We start from the raw sequence: 14,614 nt of genomic DNA, 5'->3' as shown, positions 1-14,614 counted from the left end.
AAAATTGACAAAGCATTAAAGAACTGAGATATTACAAATAAATGTAAAAAGGCAGAAACAGTAAACACCTTGTTTACAGTACATAATGCAACAAAAATAATGATTGGTTCAGGGATACAAACATAATACAGACCTAAACAGATTCATAATAATAAAATCCTAAGTGATGAATCATTCAAAAACAAACCATAGAAACATTACATGAAAAACAGTAATAATGAAACATTTCAAAATTTCTAGAATGCTACTAAAACATTTCTCAAGGGAAAATATATCCCAGATATGTTATGAAATGATACATTATATGCAAAAGATAAAAAAATTGAATATATATCTTTTCAGGAATTAGGAATGTAACAAATAAAACAAAAATAAACAGAATAGACTTAAAATTAGAGGATAAAGCAGAAACTAAAAAAGCTACAGAAGTGAAAAACAATGAAAAATTGGTTCTCTGAAAAAAATTAAATAAATTATAAAAACCTTTAGCCAACCTGATTAAAAAGAGGGCATATGATCAGATCAACAAAAAAGCAAAGTGAAATCACAACTAACCTAGAAAAAAATGAAAAAGAATCTATGCTAAGAAAATTGAAATCACAAAAGAAAAAAAGAATCATCTAAAAAAAAGTATAAAATGCTCAAACAGAATAACAAATAAATTAAAAGGAAGATAGTGGAATAAGACCAGAAACACTGGGTCCTCCCACAAAACAGACAAAATATTGCCTCATAGTAAACTTTCAATGGCAGAAATAAAAGTTGGGATAAAACAAATGTCTTGCTAAGACAATTTGGGAGGACCTTAGAAAAAGATCCAAACTCCTGGGGCACAGGTTTGACCTGATTGAACTGCATACACCTCCAGGCAGACTATGTTGAATCAACAAACAACAAGGACTGAGGGCAGCTTCAGCTTTACTTCATGAACAGTGTGAGGGTCAGACATGTGAATAGGGAAAATGGAAAGACCCTTTATTGTCCTGAGATACACAGTCCAGGTATGCTAACCAGATGGGGCTACAGGCACAGCTCAAGTGGAGAAGAGTGCCTGAGGTTGAGTCCCAAGACAGAGCCCAGAAAATGACAATAGGAAAAACCTGAAGCCTAAGGTGCCATCCACCATACCTTGGGACTAGAACCTGACTATAACAAAAAAGCCACTAAAAATAATAATAAGCAAAGGAGAAAGAACCTGACCATGGATAATTACTTTGGGGACAGAGAAGATCTGAGATTAAAGTAGGAATAGATTTTTTGAAGAAGACAGTTCAAAAAAAATCTATTCCTACTTTAAAGAAAAATGTCAAAGCCACAGACCCCAAAAGAGTTCTAGGAAGAGCTTAAAAGGTACTTTAAAATCAAATAAGGGAAATTCAGGAAAAATTAAGAAAAAAAATAAGAGCAATCCATAAAATTAAGAAAATTATGAAGAGAATTAATTAGAAAAAGATCCAAAAACTTAAGAAGAAATTAATTTCTTAAAAACTAGAATTGTGCAAGGGAAAGATGATATTATAAGATACTGAGAAATAATGAAACAGAATCAAAAGAATAAAAAAAAAGAAGCTAATGTGAAACATCTCAGAAAAAAATTGCTCTGGAGAACAACTGAGGAGATACAATATAACAAATGTTGGACTACCCGAAAGTTACCATTTTTAAAAGTTTAGATACATTACAAAAAATTATCAAGGAAAATTACCTTGAAGTTCTAGAATGAGAGGTTAAATTTTAAAAATCTATCAGTCACCACCTGAAAGAAATACCCAAATGAAAACTCACAGGAATACCATAGTCAAGTTTCAAAGTTTCCAGGTTAAGGAGAAAATACTGTAAGCAACAAGGAAAAAAAAACAATTTAAATACTGTGGAACTATGGTCAGAGTAACATAGCATCTTAGTAGTTTCTCCATTAAAATACCAAAGGACTTGTAACATATTTGGAAGAGCAAAGGAACTTAGTTTGCAAGCAAGAATAACTTATCCAGCAAAGCTGAGTATAACCCTGAATTTTTTAAAAAAATGAACATTTAATAAATTTAAAGAGTTTCAAGGATATGTGACAAAAACACCAGAACTCAATGGAAAACTTGATATATAACTATCCAAGAGAAACATAAGGTAAACATTAAAAACCAATTATAAGGCACTTGGGTACTTTGAAAGAGATACAGGTAGAAGGCTTATGATTGCATTGAGTATGATGGGATAATCAAAAAAATAAATAAAACTGGGTAGGGAAATGTAAAATGGAGAAATTATCCCAAGCAAATTAGGATGAGAGAAAGAATTGTTACAGTGGAAACAGGTTGGATTGGAGGACTGGTAGTGCTGGAAGTTTATTCTCAACAGAACTAAGTGAAAGAGTGTATGACATATATCTAGAAGGATATTCTAAATATAAAGAAATAGGAGAGGGAGAGGACAGCATAAGGGAGGGACTTTTAGAAGGGTGTATAGATCAAGAAGTAGGAGGATGGGGGAGGGAATACAGAGGGATTCTTGGAAAAGTGCGTAGATTAAGCAATAGGAGAATAAGGAGAGAGGACAGGGAGAGATTCTTTAAAATGATACAGATTAGGGAGGTAGTGGTAAGAAGTAAATCAGACTTATGAGGGGGGTAGGCTAAAAAGAAAGTGAGACTAATAATAGTAGGGGAAAATAGTTCATTTCCCTCTGTCCTATTTGAATTTGAATGGGATGAAATTACCCAAAAAAATGGAAATAGATAACAAAATGGATTAAAAATAATAATCTGACAAAATGTGTTGTTTATAAGAAACAATTAAGAATGAAAGATACACACAAAATTAAAATAAATGGCTGGAACAGGACATGCTTCAACTGAGGTAAAAAAGAATAAGGATAGCAATTATTATCTCAGACAAAGGTAAAGCTAATATAGATTTAATTAAAAAAGATAAACAGGGAAACTCTATTATGACAAAAGGTACCATAGAAAAAGAGGCAACATCCTAAGAGTACAGATAACATATGTACCAAGTGCTGCAGTATCTAAATTTTTAAAGGAAAAGTTAAATGGATTACAGATGGAAATTGATAGCATTACTATAACAATGGGATACTTTAACCTTCTCATCTCAGATAATTAACAGATAAATCTAACCCCCCAAAAAATAATAAATAAGAGAGAAGTTAAGGAGGTGAATAGAATCTTAGATAAGCTAGATATAATAGATATCTGGAGAGAATTTAATGGGAATAGAAAGGAATATACCTTTTTATCTGTGGCTGATAGTACCTTTACAAAACTTTACCATATATTAGAGCATAAAAACTTTATATTGTTAAGTGCAGAAAAGCAAAAATACCAGATGAATGCTTTTCACATGACAATGCAGTACGAATTATATTCAATAAGGGACCATGGAAACACACATTAAAACTTAATTGGAGACTAAAGAACCTAATCTTAAAGAATGAATGAGTTAACAAATGAATCATAGAAACAATCAATAATTTCATGAAATAGAATGACAATAAGACATATCAAAACGTTTTAGTTGCAGGAAAAGCAGAAATAGGAGGAAATTTTTTATCTCTAAATGCTTATGTCAATAAAATAAAGAGCAGACCAATAAATTGGGTAGACGCTTTTAAAAACTAGAGCAAGAACAAATAAACACCAAATTAGAATTTTTAAAAATTAAAGGTGAGATTGATAAAACTGAGTGTAAGAAAATCATTAGAGCAATTTGGAACTATGTCCAAAGGGCTATCAGATAACTGTGCATACACTTTGATCCAACAGTGTCACTACTGGGTCTGTATCCCAAAGAGATTGGGATTCTTCTCAAGAATGTGGTGATTCAAGGCAATTCCAATAGATATGGGATAGAAAATGCCAATCACCTCCAGAAAGAGAACTATGAAGACTGCAAGTGTCTTGAAGCATGGTATTTTCACCTTTTTGTTTGTTTGTGGGTTGGATTTTTTTTCCTTTTGGTCTTATTTTTCTTATATAGCCTGACAAGTATGGAAATATGTTTAAAAGGATAGAACATATTTAACCAAAATCAGACGGTTGTCTTAGGGAGGGGGGAGGGTGAGGGAAGGAGGGAGAAAAATTTAGAACACAAAATTGTACAAAAATGAATGTTGAAAACTTAGGCTTTACATAATAAATTAAAATACTATTAAGAAGGGAAAAAAGGAAAACCATTAAATTAACAAACAAAACTAGGATCTGGTTTTACTGGGGAAAAAAACAAAATAGGTAAACCATTGGTTAATAAGATTTTTTAAAAGAAAGAAAACTAAATCATTAGTACTAAAAATGAAAAGGGTAAATATACCACTAATGAAAATAAAATCAAAGCAATTATAAGGAGTTTTTTTGGTCCAATTATATGTCAATAAATGTAAGAATTTAAGTGAAATGGAAGAATATTTACAAAAATATAAACTATCAAGATTAACAGAAGAGGAAGTAGAATATCTAATTAAACTTATTTTAGAAAAAGAAATTGAAATTCAGGAATGAAATTAGGATGCCCACTGTCACTAATATCATTCAGTATTGTATTAGAAATGATTGCAATAATGATTGAATATGTATAATCTCTAACAAATTACTTACTGTCTTAGAGGGGAAGGGAAAGAAAAAATTGGAACTGAAAAAATTTAAACGAATGTTAAAAATTTTCTTTATTGGTAAATTGGGGAAAATAAAATATTATTTTAAAAAGGAAATGCTAGCAATAACAATAAAAGAAAAAGAAACTGAATCAGAATGGGCAAACTATCTTTTTTTGCAGACAATATGAGATACACTTAGAAAATCCCAGAGATTCAACTAAAAAATTAGTGGAAATTATAATTTTAACCAAGTAGCATCCTATAAAATAAACCTACATATATGTATGTATGTTTTTAAAAATAGATATACATTGGTGAATCAAGGAGCCTCAGTATTACTATGAATTGTATGTGTGCCAATTTAGAAAAGACATACTGTTGTATCATAAATGTGATGTATCTAAAATTATTATGCTAGCTTTAATAAAAATGTCCATTTAAAAAAAATAAGAAATGTCACACATAAAATAACTGTAGATAGTATAAAATGCCTTGGAATATGCCTTACAAAACAAACCTAGGAACTATATAAATATAATTATAAAACACTTTTTACACAAATAAAACCAGATTTAAATAATTAGAGAAATAGTAATAATAATATCATTTAATATTAATTAATTATTGTTTATTATTTTACTTTGATTTTTATTGTTTATTAATAATAATATTAAAATAATAAAAATTAAAAATTTATCTAATCTATTTATTCAATGCCAATCCCAATCAAATTATCAAAATATTTCAATGAACTAGAAAAATAATGCCAAAATTCATTTGGAAGAATAAAAGTTCAAAAATGTCAAATTAATAAAAATAATTAAAGGGAGTTTAACAGTACCAGATCTTAAATTATGCTATAAGGCAATACTTATCAAACCTATTTGCTACTGGCTAAGAAATAAAACAGTACATCAGTGGAACAGAGTAGAGATATGCAATACATAGGAACAAATAATTATATGAATCTTATGTTTGACAAAAGATTTAAGTAAAGAAGTAATTTACCAAATTTGCCAAAAGAACCATTTACCCAGATAAGGTCAAAATAGATACATAACCTAGATATAAAGGGAGATATAAGAAAATTAGAAGAACTTGGAACATATTACCTATCAGACTTTTGGATAAGAGAATAATTTATGTAGAAAATGTTAAGATAAAAGCACTGTGAGGTATAAAATGGATAATTTCAATTACATCAATTTTTAAAAAGTTTTCTATGAATAAAACCAATGTAGCCAAGATTAGAAAGAAAACGGAAAATTAGGGGAAAGTTTTATAGATGGTTTCTCAGACAAAGGTCTCATATCTCAAATATAAAAAGAACTTTGTCAAATTTATAAGAATACAAGTCATTCCCCAATTGACAAATTGTCAAAGGATATGAACAGGCAGTTTTCCAATAAAGAAAGGAAATACATGTGTATGTATGTATATAAAAAGTCACATGAAAAATGCTCTAAATCGCTATTGATTAGAAAAATGAAAATTAAAACAACTTTGAGATCATATTAACACCTATCAGATTGGCTAAAATTATAGGGAAAGCAACAATGTTGGAGGGGATGTGGAAAAACTGGAACACTAATTCACTGTTGGTAGAAATATAAATTGATCCAACCCTTTTGGAGAGCAATCTGGAATTATGTTCAAAGGGTTATAAAACTTTGACCCAACAATACTGCTATTCTATTTCCCAAGGTAATTAGGGAAAAAGGGACAGAACCTATATGTTATAAAATATTTACAACAACTCTCTTTGTGGTAGCAAAGAACTAGAAAGTGAGGAGGAGCATCTCCATTTGGAGAATGACTAAATAAGCTGTGGTCTATGATTGTGATGGAATACTGCTTGTTATAAGAAAAGATGAACTTACTGATTTCAGGAGAACATAGAAGGACTTGCATGAAATAATGGAGACTATGAGCAGAGCCAAGGGAATGTTATAACAGCAACATTGTTCTAAGAACAACTTTGAACTGAGTCATTTTTGAGTATTATAAATACTCAAATCAACTACATAGGACCTATATAGGAAGATGCTATCCACATTCAGAAAATGAAATGATAAATAGAAGAATATATTGTATATTTTTACATATATACCCCCCCACACATACATATTTGTGTCTAATGGTAACCTCTAATGATGGGATGAGAAGGGAGGGAAAAAACAACACAGCACAGAACAAAAGACAACTTAGAAGGAAGCACAGAAAAAAGCAAGGTAGTTTTGAAAACTATGTATTGTATTTATTATATAGTTTTTCAAAAAATTGAAATGTGAAATGGAAATTCAGTTTTATATTAAATCCTCTTTTCATATTGTGCTGTATACATGGAAATGTTTTTGCTCTTTTTGTATTTAAGCTCAAAATTAATTTTTAAAAAGTTCTTTTTTAAAAATTAATTAATTTTATTTTGAACTTAAGAAACAAAGCAAGCATTTCTATAACAAAGTAGAAAAGAAAAACAGAGTATTACATTTGAAATTTTTGATCCATTATGTACAATGTGCTATTATTTTCAAATATACAAAAAAGTTATGTAACTTTCTTTTTCCCCTCCCTCCAGTCAAGATGACTGCCATTAGACAAATATGTATGTATGTATACAAACATACATATATATATTGATCCTTTCTGTGGATATAAACAGCATCTTAATCATCAGATCTTTCAAATTGATCTGAGTATTTTTTAACAATCAGAATGACTTGGTCACTCAAAATTGTTCTTAAACAATACTGAAAAAACACTCAGTAGCAATACTATACAATTTTTTTTCTCAAAAATTAAGAAACCACTCTACAAAATTCCTTTTATGGGACAAATACAGTTACAATATCTAAAGCAAAGGACAAAGTTTTCCATCCTCCCTACACTATGTTGCTTTTTGGCTTACACATGTCCTTCCTAACTATGCCCAAAGGGCTATTAAACTGTGCATGTCCTTTGATCCAGCAATCTCTCTATGGGGGTCTATATCCCAAAAAGATCTTAAAGGAGAGAAAGGGACCCACATGTGCAAAAATGTTTGTGGCAGCCCTTTTTGTAGTGGCAAGGAACTGAAAACAGAGTGGATGCCCATCAGCTGGAGAATGGCCGAATAAGTTGTGGTATATGAATGTAATGGAATATTATTGTTCTATAAGAAATGATGAATAGACTTGTTCATCATGACAAGGCTAACTACCTAAACTGGGACTTGAATCCAGGTCTTCTGGCTTCACATCTAGTGCTTGTTCTACTATACCATAATATTTCATTAAGAGTTCATAGGATTTTTAAAGTTAAGATGCAATCTAACAACCCCATTTTTATTACTGAAATTTACTTAATACAGAGAATACAGTGAACAGATCAATGGATTTGAAATCAGACAGCTAATGTTCAAATCCCAGTTCTGTACATTACTACTTTTGTAAATCTGAGCAAATCACTTTACTATCTTGGTTATCTTTTCCTCAATTTTCCATAAAATGATATTAAGAACATAGTCTATGTGGTCTCCTTCAGCTTTAAATCTGTCAGATTTGCCTGACATCACATAGCTAAAAAGTGGCAGACTTGGGATCCAGATCTATGTATATGGTGAGATACTAAATCCAATATGCTTACCACTACACCCTTACTTCACCATCCCTCCTCATTAACAAACTTCTTTTGAGCATATACTTCATGCAAAGAACTGTGTTAGCTACTGAAGATGCAATAAGATTCTAAATCATTTAACAGTAGAATTATGAATGGATAAAAAGTTTCTTCCAAATGTTTGATATGAATTATTTCAAATATTAGGGATCTAGTATCTATATATCTTGATTTAAAAAAACCACAAAGCTATCTTAAAAGTCTCTTTTATTTTAAACATCCAGAATCTAATATGGTGTTCTTCAAAGTGAAGATAAATCCTTATTATTTTTGGTTTACTTCTCCCTAAAGATTTTCCTAATCCTTCCAAATCTTACAGTAATCTTCCTCCCAAGCTATCTTATATTTTAAGTATTTTATATCTATTCTCATAGCATCTATTTTGTATATAATGGGGAGGGATCACCCAGAATTCTCAAATGAATGAATCAATCAAAAGCATTTCAATCAAATGTGAAAGGAATCTACTTGGACTGGTTCAGCTTTTGGATAAAACCAAAATGCTAGTTTGAACTGCATTGGTTCATTGGTTTTTCCACTACCTAGTTTTGGTTCCTTTTAATGATCTTTTCCTTTTATGTTTCTAGTCATTTTAGATATTGTACTCTCTGTTCTGTTTGTTTCACTCTATCAACTCACAAAAGCCTTCCCGCATTTCTCTGTATTCTTACTGCCCAAGTATGCTCTATCACATTCATATGCCAGTTTTTTCAGCCATTACAAATTTTGCATCCATTTTGTTTCCACTTCTTTGCTATCACAGATCATTGCTATGAATATTTTGACATGTATTGCCTTTTTGTTTCTATCTTTGACAACTTTGGAGTATATGCCAAGTAGTGGTATTGCTGGATCAGCGTATGGCCAGAAAAGTTTAGTCACTTTTCATTATTGTATAAACATTTGAACCACTTTATAACTCTACCATCAGTATATTATTGTGTGTCTGTCCTCCAACACCGACTTCCCATTTTTTGTCATCTTTTCAATTTGCATGGTATGAGATGAAACCTCAGAGTTGTTTTAATTTCTCTTATTATTCGTGATTCATGATTTTCATATAGTTAAGTATATACAAATAAAAGTACTAAGTACTTTTAGCAAAAGTACTTATTTTAGTACTTTTAATAAAAGTACTTACTTTAGTGCTTTTAGTAAAAGTACTAAAACAAAATAAGTTGAGGCTTATTTTAAGCCTTATTATATTATATTTATGTTATGTTATGTTATGTTATATTACACTAAGATGGGGCAAAGTTGGCTATACTGAAGGCAAAACGAAGATCAAAAGGATGGGACCACAGCTTAGAGGGAAAGGGACTTTATAAAGAGAAGATAAAGCTGCTCAATTCCTATTATGCCTCTGTTTTTCCTACCAAGATGATCTTCAGCCTGAAGATGAAACAAAAATGGCAAAAAGGGAGTAAAAATCCAAGGTGAAGAGATGCCCTCAATGAGTTCCAAGTCACCAAACCTAACAAAACTATAACCCAGGATACTGACAGAATTAATGTTTATTCAATAAATCTTTGTTATAACTGATGAATTCTAAAAAGTGACTCTGTAGAAGTACAAAATTTATTTTTACTGAATTTACAAAAGGATCCTCAGTTAATTCCCAGAGTGGAAGCTTCCTCTATCATAACCCTCTACATATAATTTAATAAATAAATCCTATCAACTTTCCTAAAGCATACAGAAATTGGGATTTGGACAGAATCACATATTGGTAAGTTTCAGGGGTAGTATTTGAATCCAGATCTTCCTGACTCCAAATACATCATTCTATCCATTAAAAAAATGATTAAATGAAATGGAAAAAAAAGATATGAGTTAAAGGAATGTGAACTCATTAGCCTCAAAGAGCAAAAGTTTAGAAAACTTTTCAAGTTTATTTAGAAATATTATAGAGAAGATACTGAATGTTCTCAAGGTTAAACTCCCCCAGAAAACAAGTAGAAACATTCTTGGATATCTTGGTCTCCTCTAGAAGAAGCACTGTCTGTACTTTCTTGGGTATGGAGATAAAGTAGAGGATTGAACAGATACCTTATAACAGTGCCTAGTGACATAGTAATCTGGATTTTTGCTTGGCCTACTTTATTCTAGCCCCCCCCCCCCCAACCTCCCCACCACTTCCATAAAGAGAAATGGACTTTAAAATGAAGTAGGAAATCTAGGTTAGACAAAAGAAAGGAACTTCTTCCACTGTAAGTGTGACAGTAGGCCAAGGCCAGACAAGAAAAAAGAAATTGTATAATGCACTATTCCATGAAATCTTTAAAAGGAGAATTGCCAGTATTGCTTTTATTGTCTAACTAGTCAACTATGAAGAAGCAAGAGATTAGATTAGAAAAGTTCTGAAGGTCCGTACCAGCTCTCAGACTATACAATTCTAAAATAATACTTGTTTAAATAAAGTAGGCTTCACAACTTCTGCAGATTATGAACTGATTCCTTTTTAAAAATTACTTTTCTGAGTTGCATTAGGTTATACAATAAGCTAGGGAACTCAAGCAAATGGGTTTAATGTCACTGTTCATTTGTAATTTAAGTCTGTTAAAATATTAGTAATATTTCGGATCTCTTATTCTTAAACCAGGAGTGCTTTCTTTCTTTCTCCCTCCCTCCCTTTCTCCCCCCTCCACATAGCTCTGAACCTTTTTGTGTTCTAATCATGTGCTCTGATTCCTTCAGGAAATTCTTATATTATTCTTTTGGGCCAGATAAATCTAGGAAAACTCTAGGTCCATTCTATGATCCATGACTTCTTCTTACCTCCTAAATGTGATTTATCTGCTTTACTAACCTATACTTTCTTCTCAGATTACCAGGTTCACATGTCTCCCAGATTTTTCTGATCTCTAATTAAGGGTATGTTGTCTTCTGCAAAAGCACAAGTCCAATTGTTGCTGGTTTCTTTATTTTCTTTCCAGGGATTCTGGATCTAATATTATTCCTTCTGAATCTTAAGCATTTCTATGTTTTTCCTTTTTTTTTTGTTGCACCCTAGCTCTAACTTTGCTGTTCCCCCATTGTCTTCATTCTTTTAGTTCCTTTCCTGCTCTTTATGTATATGTTTTGGGTAAAAGCTCACCACTGCCTTAGAAAACTTTTTGTTCTATTGACACCCTTCATCTCTTTGTTGTTTATAATAACAACTGGCCCCTCTGATCTCAATTCTGAGTCTTTGAACATCTGATCTTTAGACTCTCTGGGTCTCGAAGATTTTTTACCCCACTATTACTCCTTCTCACTCTGAAATATTAGTATTTGTGGTTCCCTCGGTATATGAAACACCCCCCTTTTTTGTCTAAAAAGGAGCGCTGTTTTATTAAATGTATTTTTCAATTCTTTGATATTCTCATTACTTAATACTTGGAAGCTTTATACTACAGTCCTTATTTGTGGGCTTGCCAACTTTTTTCTACATCATTCTTTAAAAGCAGTTCACACACAAAGATCCACAAAATGTGAATTATGAAGAATATAGTTATACAATCTAGCATTTTCCTGAGAATTTTCTTTTTAACTGCTATCACCATTATCCATTATGCCTGTGATACAGTATATTACAATGCCAGAGAAATATAATGTATTAAAGAAAATGAGGAATGTCAAGAAATCTAAACAATTCTCTCACCAGCAATAATTTATTAAAATTCAAAAGGTAGTTACAGGATAGAAAAATATGCCTGCTTTGTAAAAATAATAAATAAATCCAGAAGTGAGAAGCATAATAACTTAAATAAGTATCATGGCACTGCATTTGAGGGGGGGGGTGCTAAAAAGATTGTTCAAAAATTTGTCCTGTTTTCTTTAATATGCATGAAATCTGCAAGGAAGTTAGAAAATATTTAATAACCTTTAAATACTTAATAAATCTTCCTATAAATCAAAAGGAAAATTATGAATTAATAGGAATACCTATAAGTAAAATATAATATAGTATATCGTGTCATATATATGAAGATAGATCTTGCTAGTAGGTACCATGTATCATTAAGGTGTTATACTTTGTACTGTGATGTCAAAACTGAATGGAGATACAAAAATACCAATATGCTAGTGTACATAATCAAGGCTGAATTGTCACTGTAAGGGATATTTTAAAATTCACAACATGGTTTAGGGCTGTTATTATGATTAGTACCTCCTGAGAAATGCTTGATTGCTGCCAATTTTTACCAAATTATTACATGTGTTAAAATGCAAATTGACTTCATGACCTTTTATAAGAATTACCTTTCTTATCTTCACTAAGATTGAGTAGATTGTTGTTTTTGATGCACTTAAAACTTTTATCTTTTGTAGGTAGAAAAAGTAACCATGAAAAGTGTTTTTATTTAATTAAAGCATGAAGTTATAAACGGCATAGCCTGTATCCTACCTTTTCTTTTCTTTAGAAGGTGCCACTACATAGACAAAAGAGTTTCAGTGCATTATAAGTAAAATGGACAGTGCTAAAAATATTCTTTATATAACATTTAATCTTAAGGTGTAAGCAACAGCTCTTGGACAATTTAAAGGCTACATTTTATTGTTTTCCTCTAAAATTGTCCTTTTACTTAAGCTTTAAAATGGAACTTTTTGAAAAAAAATACAGAACAAACTTGTTAATAAGTGTATGAGGAAAAAACATTATTCTTTAATAGCTGACACTTTCAGTAGTTTTGTCACAAGTATTCTTTAACTGTCAAAGCAATCTTCTTGAAGTTGTAAACTATGAGGCTGACATGTATAACAATTTATTTTTATGTACCATAGAAACTCCTAAATGACACATGCAACAGTTAGGTAGAAGGATTATTAAATGTTTGGTAAAATATTTTCCCCAACTGCAACAGAGTAATAAACACAGCAATACAACCAGACACATCTTCTATTCTAGGAATTCTATAAAAATTCTATTATTTTAGGAGTGCTAAAAACTTTGTGGAACCCATATTAACCTTACATTTTCTTTCTCTGCATCATATTTTCAAAAATGAACACTGACATTTCCAGAACTTTTGAATATTATCAATTTACCTGTTTATAAACCAATAAAAACAGTACAAGGCAAATGATCTTCATTTAGGTTTATAGTGAAGGTTTTTGCTTGTCAGCATATATAACTTTGGGCAAGTAACTTAACTCCTTGAACCCATTCCCTCTATAAAATGAGTATTGTTGGATTAGATGATCACTACTGTCTTAAACCCTAATCTTCTCAGGGATATTTATGACCTATGTCACAGGTTTTGCCAACTTCCTTCACAGGACTGAGCTTTAGCCACTAAGAACTGACAATGAGGTATTCCAGACTGTCCTTCAAGGTTATGAGTACTTAGGGGCCAATCAATCAACCAACCAATAAGCATTTATTGAATAGACATTCTACTCCATGACCATTTATTAAGAGGCAGTGTTATATAGTGAAAACAGCAATAAATTTGAAATCAAGAGGCTTGAATTCAAACATAGAAGTGACATTTTTAGCTGTGTGAGCCCAGGCATGGACACTAGTGATAAATGGCTTATCAAAGATCATAACAGATAGTAGTCCATCCAAGACTAGACCCTAGGTTTCCTGAAGTCAAAGCCAGTCTTCCTTCTACTATATCATACTACCTTCCAGTGTTAAATACATAGTACACACTTGAGTCCCTCTAAAACTTGCAGATTGAAACCCATTCACACTTTCTTACCCTGTAAGAATCTTTTTTCTATCCTTCTGTAAATTTTCACAAGAGTTCCATCCACTGTGCTAGTTTTCACAAGAGTTCATTCCACTGTGCTAGGAGACCAATTTCTTGACATGTGGATAACCAATAGAGTACACAGGCTTCACATCCATAGGTCATCCCTTATTCTTATTAAATAATTGATCTGCTTTCTTTTCCATCTCTTTAATAATAATATCCTTTATACATACTCCTCCTAAATAATTCTTAATTGATAATATATTATGTACACAATAACAGCAAGACTGTGCAATGATCAATTATGAAAGACTTGGTGCTTCTCTGTGGATCAGTGATCTAAAGCAATCCCAATAGACTTTGGATTGAAAAATGCCATCTGCATCCAAAAAAAGAACTAAGACTGAATGTAAATCAACACATGCTAAGTTCACTTCTTTTTTTCTTTTTTTTTAATATTTCTTTTGGTTTTCCTTTTGCTTTGATTTTTCTCTCCCACTATGATTCATAAAGCAATGTGTATTAAAAATAATTAAACAATAAAATAAAATACATTTTAAAAAAAGAAAAATAAACTGATAATATGTATACAGCCCACTCCTATCCATCAGGACTTTTGGGAAACATACAACTTGTATTTTCTGGACTCAATATTTCACAACTCGAATACT

General features: G+C 31.2%; 1 protein-coding gene across 4 annotated transcripts in view; it reads right to left on the bottom strand.

Moving 5' to 3' along the window:
- The window catches only part of TENT5D (terminal nucleotidyltransferase 5D), a 75,179-nt gene that overhangs the window by 36,216 nt on the left and 24,349 nt on the right, over nucleotides 1-14,614 (bottom strand). The window lies entirely within an intron of this gene.

This window comes from Sarcophilus harrisii, chromosome X (assembly GCF_902635505.1).
Source record: "Sarcophilus harrisii chromosome X, mSarHar1.11, whole genome shotgun sequence".
NCBI classification, from domain to species: domain Eukaryota; kingdom Metazoa; phylum Chordata; class Mammalia; order Dasyuromorphia; family Dasyuridae; genus Sarcophilus; species Sarcophilus harrisii.
This window is presented reverse-complemented; position numbering and strand designations above follow the sequence as displayed.